Genomic DNA, 13,450 nt, shown 5'->3' with positions numbered 1-13,450 from the left:
CAGAACGGCACAAAACCCTTGTCCGTGGCTTCTCAGTCTCGTCCAGTTGTCGCCTGGTAACAGTGCGGTAGAAAGACCATCATCCATCATCCGTAGCTACTGAAAGTTGTGGACAAGTGAAGTTTCAATTTGGAACTGCCTTTGGCCCGTAATCACCTCCGCTTCAACAATGCGTGAATGCCTGATTATACACACGCACACACACACACGCACATGAGGGTTGAAAGGAGAGAGAGAGAGAGAGAGAGAGAGAGAGAGAGAGAGAGAGAGAGAGAGAGAGAGAGAGAGAGAGAGAGAGAGAAGTTCCGTCCAGAATGATTCGTCCTGTTTAGGTGCTTTGGAGAGCGACGTTCAAATGGTTTAATTAAAAATGCTGAATTATTTTTGATTTATTCTGTCATTTTACGAAAATAGAGAGAGAGAGAGAGAGAGAGAATGGAGGGGATTGTATTCATGCGTCTTTTGTGTGGGCGTGAGTCAGCCGAAGTTGGCCCCTATAGGAATCTTCTCTCATGTTGTAACACCTCATAGGCCAGCCTTTGTAACGGCTCTCTCCTTCCCCCTCCGCCTCCTCCTACCCCCCCTACCCCTCCTCCCTTACCCCCTCCCCTTCCCTCTCCCCTTTCATCCAATCTTCTAAGCATCCACTCCCCACAATCTTCTTAAGTCCTCCCTATTTTTGTTTTTATGTGAATCTTTTTATTGCGGTCCGTTTTGACAGAAATTGAACGTGTTTTCATTCGTTTGTATATATATATATATATATATATATATATATATATATATATATATATATATATATATATATATATATATATAAGGGGCCTGATTGATTAACAGTTATATATTTAAAAATATGAAAACAAACATATTATGAAACCGATCCTTGAAAAGGTGAAGATAATGAAAATTAGGAAGGTTGACAGTCCTGGGAACCAGGTCAAAAGCCCGTTTTCAGTCGAAGCCCAAAAGCTTTTTTTTTTTTTTTTTTTTTTTTTGCCGAAGCTCAAAAGCCCTTTCTTTCAGCCGAAGCCCAGAAGCCCTTTTTTCCCAGTCGAAACCCAAAAGCCCTTTTCTTTCATAGTCGAAGCTCAAAAACCCTTTTTTTTTTTCAGTCGAAACCCAAAAGTCTTTTTTTCCGAAGCCCTAAAGCCCTTTTCTTTAACAGTCGAAGCCAAAAGCTTCCTTTTTACCCTAAGCCCAAAAGCCCTTTATTTCCGAAGCCCTAAAGCCCTTTTCTTTCACAGTCGAAGCCCTAAAGCCCTTTTCTTTCACAGTCGAAGCCCAAAAGTCCTTTAGTTTCCGAAGCCCTAAAGTCCTTTTCTTTCACAGTCCAAGCCCAAAAGCCGTTTGTTTATCCGAAGCTCAGAAGCCCTTTTTTCAGCCGAAGCCCAAAAGCCTTTTTTTTTTTTTATCCGAAGCCTGGAAGCCCTTTTTTAACCAGCCGAAGCCCAAAAGAAAACGGGCGGGAAGGAAATGGAATCTGAAGCTTTCTGTTGAATGTGAATATAATTTGTTGCCGATAAAATATTAAATCGGTTTTGATTGACAAAATCTCTGAAGTTTATTGTCGAAAGTAGATTGAATTTATTGCGTGATATTCAAGGTGAGTAGGATTTGTTGTCGAATAAAATACATTATATAAATATCAAACTTTATTGTGAATTGGAAGTAAAATTTATTCCCTAATAAATTTAAGATAATGTTATTGTATATGAACAGAATTTGTGAAAAAAAATGGTTCTGTTCGAAGAATGTCAAAAAATATTTGGAAATACAAAATAAAATTTATTGGCAATAAAAACAGGTTTCCATTCAGAAAACTTTGAAACGTAAATAGACTTTGTTGTTCTGTGCTTGACTGACACACACACACACACACACACACACACACACACACACACACACACACACCATTACATCAACCGCTTGCATAATAGTGGAAAAATAAACGGATTATTTATGTCTTCATAACCTCATTACTCTGTGGCATGAATTCCTGGCGTCAATCACACACACACACACAATACCCGGGGCATACCCTCATCCTGCTAATACAGTTCTTACCTCTCCCCCTTCCCTCCCTCTCTCCTTACCTCCCCCCATCCCCTCCTCCCCTCCCTCCCTATGTAAAGGCCCCAGTCACGCTAATGAGCCATAATTAACGATCTCTGAGGCAGCACGTCCAATTTGATGTCTCATGGAGTATCCAGGAAGGTATATATATATATATATATATATATATATATATATATATATATATATATATATATATATATATATATGTATATATATATATATACACATATGTGTGTGTATATGATGGCCGTGTGGTTTTTAAAAAGGCGTCACTGTAGTCATGAATTTTTGTCCTCATTGGTTTGGAGTTTGAGAGATTTTACGGAACTTATCATGAACTAAAATTCCTTCAGGTAACATATATGAAAATATATCATTTCTGAGGTAGAGCGAATTGGATATTGAAGGATATTTGTAACTTAATGCTTGTATATAAATCACGGTGACGTGATGAAATTAATCATATATGTAAATTTATATATATATATATATATATATATATATATATATATATATATATATATATATATATATATATATATATATATAAATATATATATATATATATATATATATATATATATATATATATATATATATATATATATATATATATATATATATATATATATACATATATAGATATTTATATATATATATATATATATATATATATATATATATATATATATATATATATATATAAAGAAATCAAGGCATTATTCTTTCATTCACGAATATCTGTTTAAAAACATACGCAATATTATGAAGATACAAAACCTCATTAACTCTAACATTTAAGCGAGCAGTCACATCTCAATTAACCTTATCCCGCGGACTCTTGTAGTTTATTTTGGTTAGATTAAAATGTGTTATTGACCGTCAGTTACGAACAGCTGCGGCTACGGTAATTAACAGTAGGGGGGGATGGGAGTTATTAACGAGTTGTTAACGGTATTTAACCGTTGGAGGAACGCACAAGCTAACTCACGTGGATTATAATACCGTCTTAATTCGACATTTTCTTTATTTCAGTAATTTACTTACATTTTTATTTATTTATTCATTATTTTGCCAGTTTATTTTTTTATTCTTCTTTCTGTATTTCCTCTTAGCCTTCTGTTACTTCTGTCAAATGAACGCCATAATAATCTTTGGAAGCTTGAATTTAAAGTCAGTGGCTCCATTGGTGGGCTTGTTCCATAAGAATAGGGTTCATATTCTGAATAATAATAATAATAATAATAATAATAATAATAATAATAATAATAATAATAATAATAATAATAATAATTATTATTATTATTATTATTATTATTATTATTATTATTATTATTATTATTATTATTATTATTATTATTATTATTATTATTATTATTATTATTATTAGTGGCTGTGGCTGGCACCATTGACATTTACAAATAAAAGTGACATATATCAACATTTAAAAAAAATAACTATTTTATGATAATTAGTGTATATCCACCATAACCAAGATTTTAAAAAAATGAAATAGATTCATAATCATAGCTAGATACTGGTCGTTAGAAAATATGCTTTATTTTTATATATGTGAAATGTAATTCCTTTTTCCAATACAGCCTGAAATGTATTAATGTCACGTCAAATATGCTTCTAATTAGCACGCGATATCAGGTTCGCATTCGTAATTGTCAACGAAGGAAGATAAAAATGATTGACAGGAGGTGTCTTATCAATGTTTGTTTCTCTCGTTATCAAGTGTAATTTGGTCGATGTTGGATAGATAAGGAGAATAAATGTCATGTATTGCAAAATAGATCGTTAGTTTCACATGTCATCACGATCTGACCTGGGGTAAGGTAATGACGGTATTGAGAAAGTAAATATATATATATATATATATATATATATATATATATATATATATATATATATATATATATATATATATAATTTAATTATTATATACACATATTTATTTATTTATTTTTGAATATTTTTATATTATTATTATTATTGTGTAATAAAAATCCACAATTATATAGTAAATATATTACTATGCAATACATATACTATGTTTGTTTTACATAGTAATGTATTTACTCTATAATTGTGGATTTTTATGACAGATTGTTTTTCACGAGACTGTAAACTTAGCATTGTTATTTTGATTGTACTCCCGTAGTGGGGTTGTGCCGTCAGTGCACCTCATGCGTTGCACCGTAGGCATTGCTTAATGGTTCTTTCCAGCGTCCCTTCGGCCCCTAGCTGCAACCCCTTTCGTTCCTTTTACTCTACCTCCGTACATATTCTCTTTCTTTAATCTTTCCTTGACCCTCTTCTAACAATGGTTTCATATTGCATCTGAGAGGTTTTCCTCCTGTTACACCTTTCAGACCTTTTTATTCCTCTCGATTTCCTTTTCAGCGCTGATTGACCTTATCCTATAGGCCCCAGCGCTTGGTCCTTGGCCTGAATTTTGTATTCCACTTTATTATTATTATTATTTTAATCGTAATTATTTGACCTCAGAATATTAACAGAGGGAAACCTGTTGCATATTTATCATTTGGCATAGTAAAAAAAAAATATTGGCTATTGTCATTATTTTGTGGCGTATAAATCATTTAAGATATCGATTCGTATCTTGCATTGAGATTTCTTTATGTGTTTGGTAAACAAATGGTATTACGAATCTTGCTTAACTCAATAAAAAAAATCAAAATCAACAGAATTTGTCAGTTCGAGATTTCATCTTGGCATTTGAAAGAAAAAATGTGGAATTTAGGAACATGAATAAAAAGAACATGAAGGAGAATTGATAAAAAAAGTTCTCTCTCTCTCTCTCTCTCTCTCTCTCTCTCTCTCTCTCTCTCTCTCTCTCTCTCTCTCTCTCTCTCTCTCTCTCTCTCTCTCTCTCTCTCTCTCTCGTAATTTTTATATCTGTTTATGTTGCATTCAGTTGTATTTTAGCCAAATGTAGGAACATGAATAAATTGAACAACTAAGTGAATGAGAAATAAAGCGCTCTCTCTCTCTCTCTCTCTCTCTCTCTCTCTCTCTCTCTCTCTCTCTCTCTCTCTCTCTCTCTCTCTCCTTATTTATTCTTCTCTCTTCATGGAGCATTCAGTATTATTTTAGCCACATTTTAAAGCAGATATTTTAAGCCATGAATAAAAAGAAAAATATATAATTAAGAAATGAGCTTGCTCTCTCTCTCTCTCTCTCTCTCTCTCTCTCTCTCTCTCTCTCTCTCTCTCTCTCTCTCTCTCTCTCTCTCTTTATTCTTTTCATGTGATCATGGTGCAATCAATATTGCATTATCCACATTTTAAAGTAGATGTGCAATTGGATATTTCAAGAACAGATAATAAAGACTTACAAAAGACAGAAAGCAAATCGAAAAATAAAAAAAAAACTCGTTAAAGGTTTTCCTATTAATCCCTAATCCTGTGTAATCCCCTTTCCAGCTGAATATTCTTCCAGTGTAATCCCCTAATCCCCTACACCTTCTGCCATTTCTGAACCGAAGTGAGTCGCCCTGTCCTTGAATATAACAGCACACTGGCAATTGTCTCCTGTGAATTTCATTTGCGTAAGTTGACAGAAAAAAAAAAACACGCACACACGCGCGCGGGCGCGAGCGATCAGGCCGGGCATTTCCAGGAAAAACAAAAGCCTTTAAAGTGGAGAGTCAAGCCGCCACCGGGGCAGAAATGCAACATTTTGCAAACGGGCTTGCAAATGCAATAACGCCTGGTCATAGAATTATAGATTCATTTGTCTAATGCAGTGTCTCACTCTCCCGCCTTATATTTTTTTTTATAAGTTTTTTTTTTAATTTTTTTTCGTTTGCCCTATTCCATTTTCATCCCCACTTTTCTCCTCATTTCCCTTTTCGTCGAGGGGTGTGAACGAAAGCCAGTGAGAAATGCACATTCCCTTTAATGAGCTGCTGTGAACTTTTTGACTCAACTCATTATCAACTTAAATGAAGAAGCTGTCGATCAGAGGATTGGTGTCATTAGTTTTTTTTTTTGTTATTCTCTCTCTCTCTCTCTCTCTCTCTCTCTCTCTCTCTCTCTCTCTCTCTCTCTCTCTCTCTCTCGGGCTAGTATGGAAATGTGTGTTTGTGTGTGTGTAATTCGAAGAGATAGAGTTCTGTTCTCTCTCTCTCTCTCTCTCTCTCTCTCTCTCTCTCTCTCTCTCTCTCTCTCTCTTCGTAAGTGTATGTATGTGTAATAAGACTTCGCAGAGATCGATTATTTTCTCTCTCTCTCTCTCTCTCTCTCTCTCTCTCTCTCTCTCTCTCTCTCTCTCTCTCTCTATATATCCGTATATGCTCATTCTCATATATATACATAAATTCATACAAATATACACACGGACACTCACACATATACATTATTGAAAATGTATGCACGTCTGAATGTGTCATCGTTTAAGTTGTTTGTGCTGTTTGTGAAGAAAATTACATATATTCGTTTGTAAATCTGGTATCTTCGTAAGCCGAGCGAAAATATTCACGAGGATTCATGCTGTTTGTTTCATACCGTAACGAGAAAAATTAGCATTTGTGTCAGGTGTTTGTGCGTTAGGTTGTAATCGTTTGTGTGTGCTGTTTGTTTGTTTGTTTGTTTGTTGCAACAGGACGCCAACACCGTGAGCGGAGGACCGCTTAGGCTTCCTAATGAGTCCGCTGATGACTTTTGTGAAGGGGGATGGGGAAGGGGAGGTATACAGATCAGCTGATATTTAGCTTGAAGGCTTTCCCCTATTCCATGTGAAATCTGTGTCTCTTCCTTATACCTTGTTATGTCTTCCTTATGCCTTATTTTATGTCTTCCTTATACCTTGTTATGTCTTTATACTTTATCTTATGTCTTCCATATACCTTTTTATTTCTTCCTTATACTTTATCTTATGTTTTCCTTATACCTTATGTTATGTCTTCCTTATACCTTATGTTATGTCTTCTTTATTCCTTATTATGTCTTCCTCATATCTTCTTATGTCTTCCTTATATCTTATCTTATGTCTTCTTTATACCTTCTGTTATGTCTTCTTTATACCTTGTTATGTCTTCCTTATACCTCACCTTATGTTATGTCTTCCTTATACCTTATGTTATATTTATGTCTGCCATATACTTTGTCTTATGTCTTCCTTATACCTTACCTTATGTCTTCCTTGTACCTTATGTTATGTCTCCCTTATACCATATCTTATGTCTTTCTTATACCTTATCTTAGGTCTTCCTTATACCTTCTTATACCTTATCTTAGGTCTTCCTCATACCTTATATTCTGTATCAGTGAATTGGTCGTCGATAAATTTTATTAGATTTTAAGGAGTTTTATTTTCCTCTCTTCTTGCATGTCGGATATTCGTAAACTCCTTGGGGGGTGGTGTTTGGGGAGGGGGAGGGGAGGGAAAGGGGGGAGGGGGTTGTCTAGCGCCCGAGGTCGGCCTTGTCAGCATGTAGCTGGTTCGCCCCCTCCCCTCCCCTCCCCCCCTCCCACCCCCACCCCCAACGTAATGGCGAGGAGCATTAATGTCTCATTTTGGTAGGCTACTAAAGATCAGTTAAGTACTCATTTTCGGTCCTCATCGTGGACCACGCATTACTCCCCTACCCTTCTTCCCCTCCCCTTCCCCCTCTCTCTCTCTCTAACATATACAAACATTGAAGAGGGCTAGCCCCCCCTTAAAACTATTTGGTGCCTTAGTTCCTCTTAGGCTGTGGTTGAGGGAAGACTTTAAGGGTCCAGGAAAAGCCTCCGATAGACTCTCTGGAATTAGTGCTGGAATTGTGCTGGAATGGATTTACTACTCCTCGATATGCGAAGTAATCCGTCTGGAATTCGGTGGATTAGGTGGCTCGTTTTGGGATTTATTCTAAGACAAGTCAGTGAAAAGTCTTTAATGGATAATTAGTCTTACAGGTAATAATTTCGAATTATTATTATTATTATTATTATTATTATTATTATTATTATTATTATTATTATTATTATTATTATCATTATTATGGAACAAGCCCACCACAGAGGCCATTGTCTTGAAATTTAATCTTCCAAAGAATATGGTGTTCATTTTAAAGAAGTAAAAGAAGGTAACAAGAAATGCAGAGAGAAGAGGTCAGTTGTCAGAAAAAAAATAATGATTTATTATTATTATTATTATTATTCAGAAGATGAACCCTGTTCATATGGAAGAAGCCCACATGGGCCAATAACTTGAAATTCAAGCTTCCCAAGAACGTGGTGTTATTTTGAAAGAAGTAACAGAAGCTAATAGGAAATACAAGAAGACACCAGTTATTAATAAAGAAAAAAATAACAAATAAATAAATAAATAGATAAAAATGTAAGTAAATTATAAAATACAAGGAGAATTGCTTTAGGGCAGTAATGCATCGCATCCTCGCTGGAACTTCTGAGGTTCCAGTTGCGCAAAGTGATTCCAGAGTTTCGATTGGAAAGTAATTCAACAGTTATCAACTTTTTATTGCATCTGATAATTTCATTATATTTGTTTTTGCGGAATATCTTTGACGTTATATTTATGCCAGTTTTGTCTGTTATGTGAGACTAGAAGTATATAAATATCCCACGAATATATTGACAAATGACTTAATATTTCTTATTCGTGTTGAGTTTCTGCACATCTTATTTTTTAAACTCCATAACTTTATAGTTTCGCCAAATCATCTTAATCCATAATGGCATTCATGAAATTAGATAGACTCTGAATAACCTTTTTTGTCAATTGACTTTTTGTTTTGACTTAAAAACCTACTATTGATACACATCTGACATATTACATTTTGAATGACATAATTTTTTTCTTGTGAAAGGGGACTAAACAACGTTAAGGGTTTTTAATTCTTTATTATTTGAGTTTGTGTTTTTATTTTATTAAGTTTTCGTCAAGATTTTGTATATACAGACATACATATTTCTTATCTCTGTACATTTTTTCCGATTAGAGGGGTGGCACCAGGATGAATATATATATATATATATATATATATATATATATATATATATATATATATATATATATATACACATACACACACACATACACAAACTCTACCTAAGAACGAGTAGTCACTCTACCTCAAAATAATCTCGACGGAGATAACACCAAGAGTCGAGAAAAAATATATATGATTTTTCTCCTACCTCTCTCTTGTATCAGAGAGAGAGAGAGAGAGAGAGAGAGAGAGAGAGAGAGAGAGAGAGAGAGAGAGAGAACCCCAGTTGCTCGACTAGCGTGACCTCATTTCTCATTCTTATGCCCAGAGCACCTCTGCTTTGTTTATCTGATCTCTTTCCCCTCAGCTGACTTGTTTTCCCTCTTTCCCCCTCCCTCACACAAATGTATTTGGGAGGGGGAGGGAGAGAGATGGGAAGGGATGAGGGAGAAGGCCTTCCTTCCCCCCCCCCTTTATTTATTTGTTCATAGTCCTCGACAGTTGTAGAATAGAGCATGAGATACCGAGGACTCGCCGGGAGAGAAAAAGAGATTGTTGACAAAAGAGCGCCCGTGATTTTTTTGCTTTTTTTTTTGTTTGTCTTTTGTTTAGGGTTGTCCTTGTTTTTTTTTATTATTCGGTGGCTGGGAATTGGATGATAAGGCTTTGTTTGTTGTTTATTTTTTTTTATCATTGTGCATATGATTTAGTTCCTTTATGATGGAGTCAGAGGGAGAAAGACGAGGTTGAAGGTGTTGGAGATATCAAGATGTTACGGTAATATTATAAGAGAGGAGGGAGGAGGAAGATTGAGGAAGATCTAGGAGGAAGATTGAGGACGAATATCTTGGAGGAAGATCGAGAGAAAGACGTAGTTGAAGGTGTTGGAGATATTAAGATGTTACGGTAATATTATGAGAGAGGGGAATGAGGAAGATCTAGGAGGAAGATTGAGGACGAATATCTTGGAGGAAGATCGAGAGAAAGACGTAGTTCAAGGTGTTTGAGATATTAAGATGTTACGGTAATATTATGAGAGAGGAGGATGAGGAAGATCTAGGAGGAAGATTGATGACGAATAGCTTGGAGGAAGATCGAGAGAAAGACGTAGTTGAAGGTGTTTGAGATATTAAGATGTTACGGCAATATTATGAGAGAGGAGGAGGGAGGAAGATTGAGGAAGATCTAAGAGGAAGATTGAGGACGAATCTCGCGAAGGAAGATTGTGGGGGAAGGTCGTGGAGGAAGACCGAGGAGGAAGATCGGGGAGAAAGATCGAGGAGGGAGATCGTGGAGGAAGCTCGAGGGGGAAGGTCAAAGAAGAAGATTTTGGTGAAAGATCGAGGAGAAATATCTTGGAGGAAGATCGAGGAGGAAGATTTTGGAGAAAGATCGTGGAGGAGGATCGAGTAGAAAGATCGTGGAAAAAGATCGAGGACGAAGATCTTGAAGGAAGATCGTGGATAAAGAATGTGGAGGAAGATCGAGAAGAAAGATCGAGGACGAAGATCTTGGAGAATGATCGAGGAGGAATATCGAGGACGAAGATCGAGGAAGAAGATCATAGAGGTAGATCGAGGAAGAATATCGTGGAGGAAGATCGTGGAGAAAGGTCATAGAGGAAGACCTGGGAGGAAGAATCGAGGAGAAAGATCGAAGAGGAACATTGTGGAGGAATATCATGAAGGAAGATCGAGGAGGAAGATCGTATGTTTCTCTCTCCTGAAGGTCGGAGAAGGTCGGCCGGGGGGCCCTTTTTTGGATCGTCGCCACGAGTTCGATTCCATCGGGACTCGCAGGAAGGAACGTTCCTCCGGGGAGGGAATGTCGAAAGGACTCTGAAAGGACTCTCTGTGGGATTAGGTATCCTTCCTTCCTTCCTTCCTTTGCGTGGGAGTCCTAATCTCACTTGAAAAAGAATCCTTCACGAACATCCTTCGAATGAAGGCCATTTTCATGAAGGATGGGAGATTAAAAATGGAGATTTTTTAAGCCTTCGCTGACTCTTTATGGAATCGATGAGATTCTTTTCCCTTCCTCCGCCTCCTACCCACTTCCCTCCTCCCCCTACCCCCACCCCCATGAAAAGGGGGAGGGGGTGGCATGGTAACATGGCATGGAAACAGTGAGTGCTCGAAGATTAGGCGATAACTGCTCCTAAACCCTTGGCACTGTGGCCCGTTGGCACTCGCCAACGGGTACGATAATTCCCGAATTTTGTGGTCGGTATTTGACGTTACTTACGGAGGTTACTTTTGGTGTTACTGTAACCGTTCCTTTTTTCGTTTATAGAAGAAATAGATGAGTATAAAGTCTTAATGGTATATCTAGTAGAGAAGACAATTGTATCAAGTTAGCAGATGCACTGATGCCAAGTATCCTTCGGTACTTGGCACCCTTACCCAAAAGCAGCCCCTCCCCACCCCTCCCTCCCTGGAAGGAAAAGTGTGGACGAAAGTTGGTGGTCTTGCCTTTCAGCAACTTGTTCCAGGCGCCGCAACTTGTTCCAGGAGCCTTTATAGGCCACTCGACAAGACGTGGAAGGAAGGCGGCCCTGGAATCACAAATTAGTGTGGTTACTTTCAGAAGGAGATCCTTTCTTTTTATTTTTTATTTTTTCAATTAAGTCAAAAATGAGGTGACAGAGAGAGAAAAGTGTCAGATTCCGAAAAAGGAAATTTAAAAAGTTCAACTAATCCTTTGAAAAACCTCATCTTGGATTGGACGAATTTCAGAAATTTGAGCTTTCATAAAATTTGAACTTTCATTTTTCGCCGCTTGACTTTCATTCACCCCCTCCCCTCATGAATGGACTGCGTTTGTTTGTTTGTCTGTCGAGTGACGGTTTATGGAGGAAGCGTTTGTTCTCCTTTTTCATCTCAAAAACTTCAAAATAAAAAAAAACTTCGCCGACATTGAGGTAAGTAATTTGACATTTATAGTAATGGTTTTCATTATTACCCCCTTTTTTATATGTTCGTGTGTTTGTCCGTCACGTATTCCCCTTCTCCCGTTAAGGCATTTATAATTCCACTCTACTCCCGATCTATGTGGTCTGCATTTCACTCTTTATATTTACTCTCTCTCTCGCGCGCGCGCGCGCAAGCGAGAGAGCTATTTTCATCTCATTTTGATTACGCGAACATTTTCGGCATCGACTCAAACCACAGCAGCGGCAGCAGCCCAGAATCCGGAGGAAAAATGAAATGGGAGAAGAAGAGAAAGAAAAGATAAGAATTAGCATCTCTCCAACTCAATTTAGTGGCATCCGGAGGCTAATTTAAATTAGCGCGCGCACTGAGGACCAAGCTGTTGCCACTTGCATATCGACCAACTCTGTGTAGCGGCCGCCGATTGGTCGCCGCTGGAAAGCGCGCCGGCGCACGCACGCGCCCTCGCTTTTCCAGCTGCTGCTTGCTGCTGCCTCCGCTGGAACCCCTGGAAGGAGAGGCTGGCTGAGAGCAGCAGTGAAAGATCTTCATTGCAAGTTTTTTCTTTTCTTTTTGTCTTTGCAGTTTTTTTTTTATTGTTTCAGTGTCGTGTCTCACATATTCCATTTACACTGGAGTTTCGCCCACTGAAGAAAAAAATATCAGTAATTTCTTTCCGAATCTCGGGAAATAAACGAGAATTTATTGAGAATTTGTTGTTTGGCATCTGATTTGCGAATGCTGCGTTGTCTGATTTTTGTGTTTGTTCATGTTTTTGAAATACGTTCACTAGTAATTTTCTTATCACTTCTGCATTCCATAATCTCAGATGTTAGTCCTTTCATACCAATAAATATATGATTGTGTAACAGTATTCCTCATATATTAAGACTGCACCTTCTAACTGCATTTTGTGCCGACATTACCTCCTGCATAGTACTCGGATGCATCTGGAATGCCCCTTTGTTCATAAATCATGTTTTCCTTCTTTTACGAACTTTGTTTTTTATTACTTTTTCCTGTACCTCAGTTCATATTCTCTTTCTTCCATCTGACCTTCCACCCTCTCCAACAATTGCTTCACAGTGCAATAGATGGTTTTCCTCCTGTTACACTTTTCAAACCTTCTTACTCTCAGTTTCCCTTTCATGGCTGAATGACCTCATCGGTCCCAGCGCTTGGCCGTTGGCCTAAATTCTATATTCAATTCAATTCTCTCTCTCTCTCTCTCTCTCTCTCTCTCTCTAAGATAAAATTAAATGCTACTGATTAGTGTCTTAAGCGATCTCTCTCTCTCTCTCTCTCTCTCTCTCTCTCTCTCTCTCTCTCTCTCTCTCTCTCTCTCTCTCTCTCTCTCTCTCTAAAATAAAATCAAATGCTACTGATAAGTGATCTCTCTCTCTCTCTCTCTCTCTCTCTCTCTCTCTCTAAAATAAAATGAAATGCTGCTGATAAGTGTCTTAAGTGATCTCTCTCT

Source organism: Macrobrachium rosenbergii, chromosome 17 (assembly GCF_040412425.1).
Source record: "Macrobrachium rosenbergii isolate ZJJX-2024 chromosome 17, ASM4041242v1, whole genome shotgun sequence".
In the NCBI taxonomy this organism is placed as follows: Eukaryota; Metazoa; Arthropoda; class Malacostraca; order Decapoda; family Palaemonidae; genus Macrobrachium; species Macrobrachium rosenbergii.
This window is presented reverse-complemented; position numbering follows the sequence as displayed.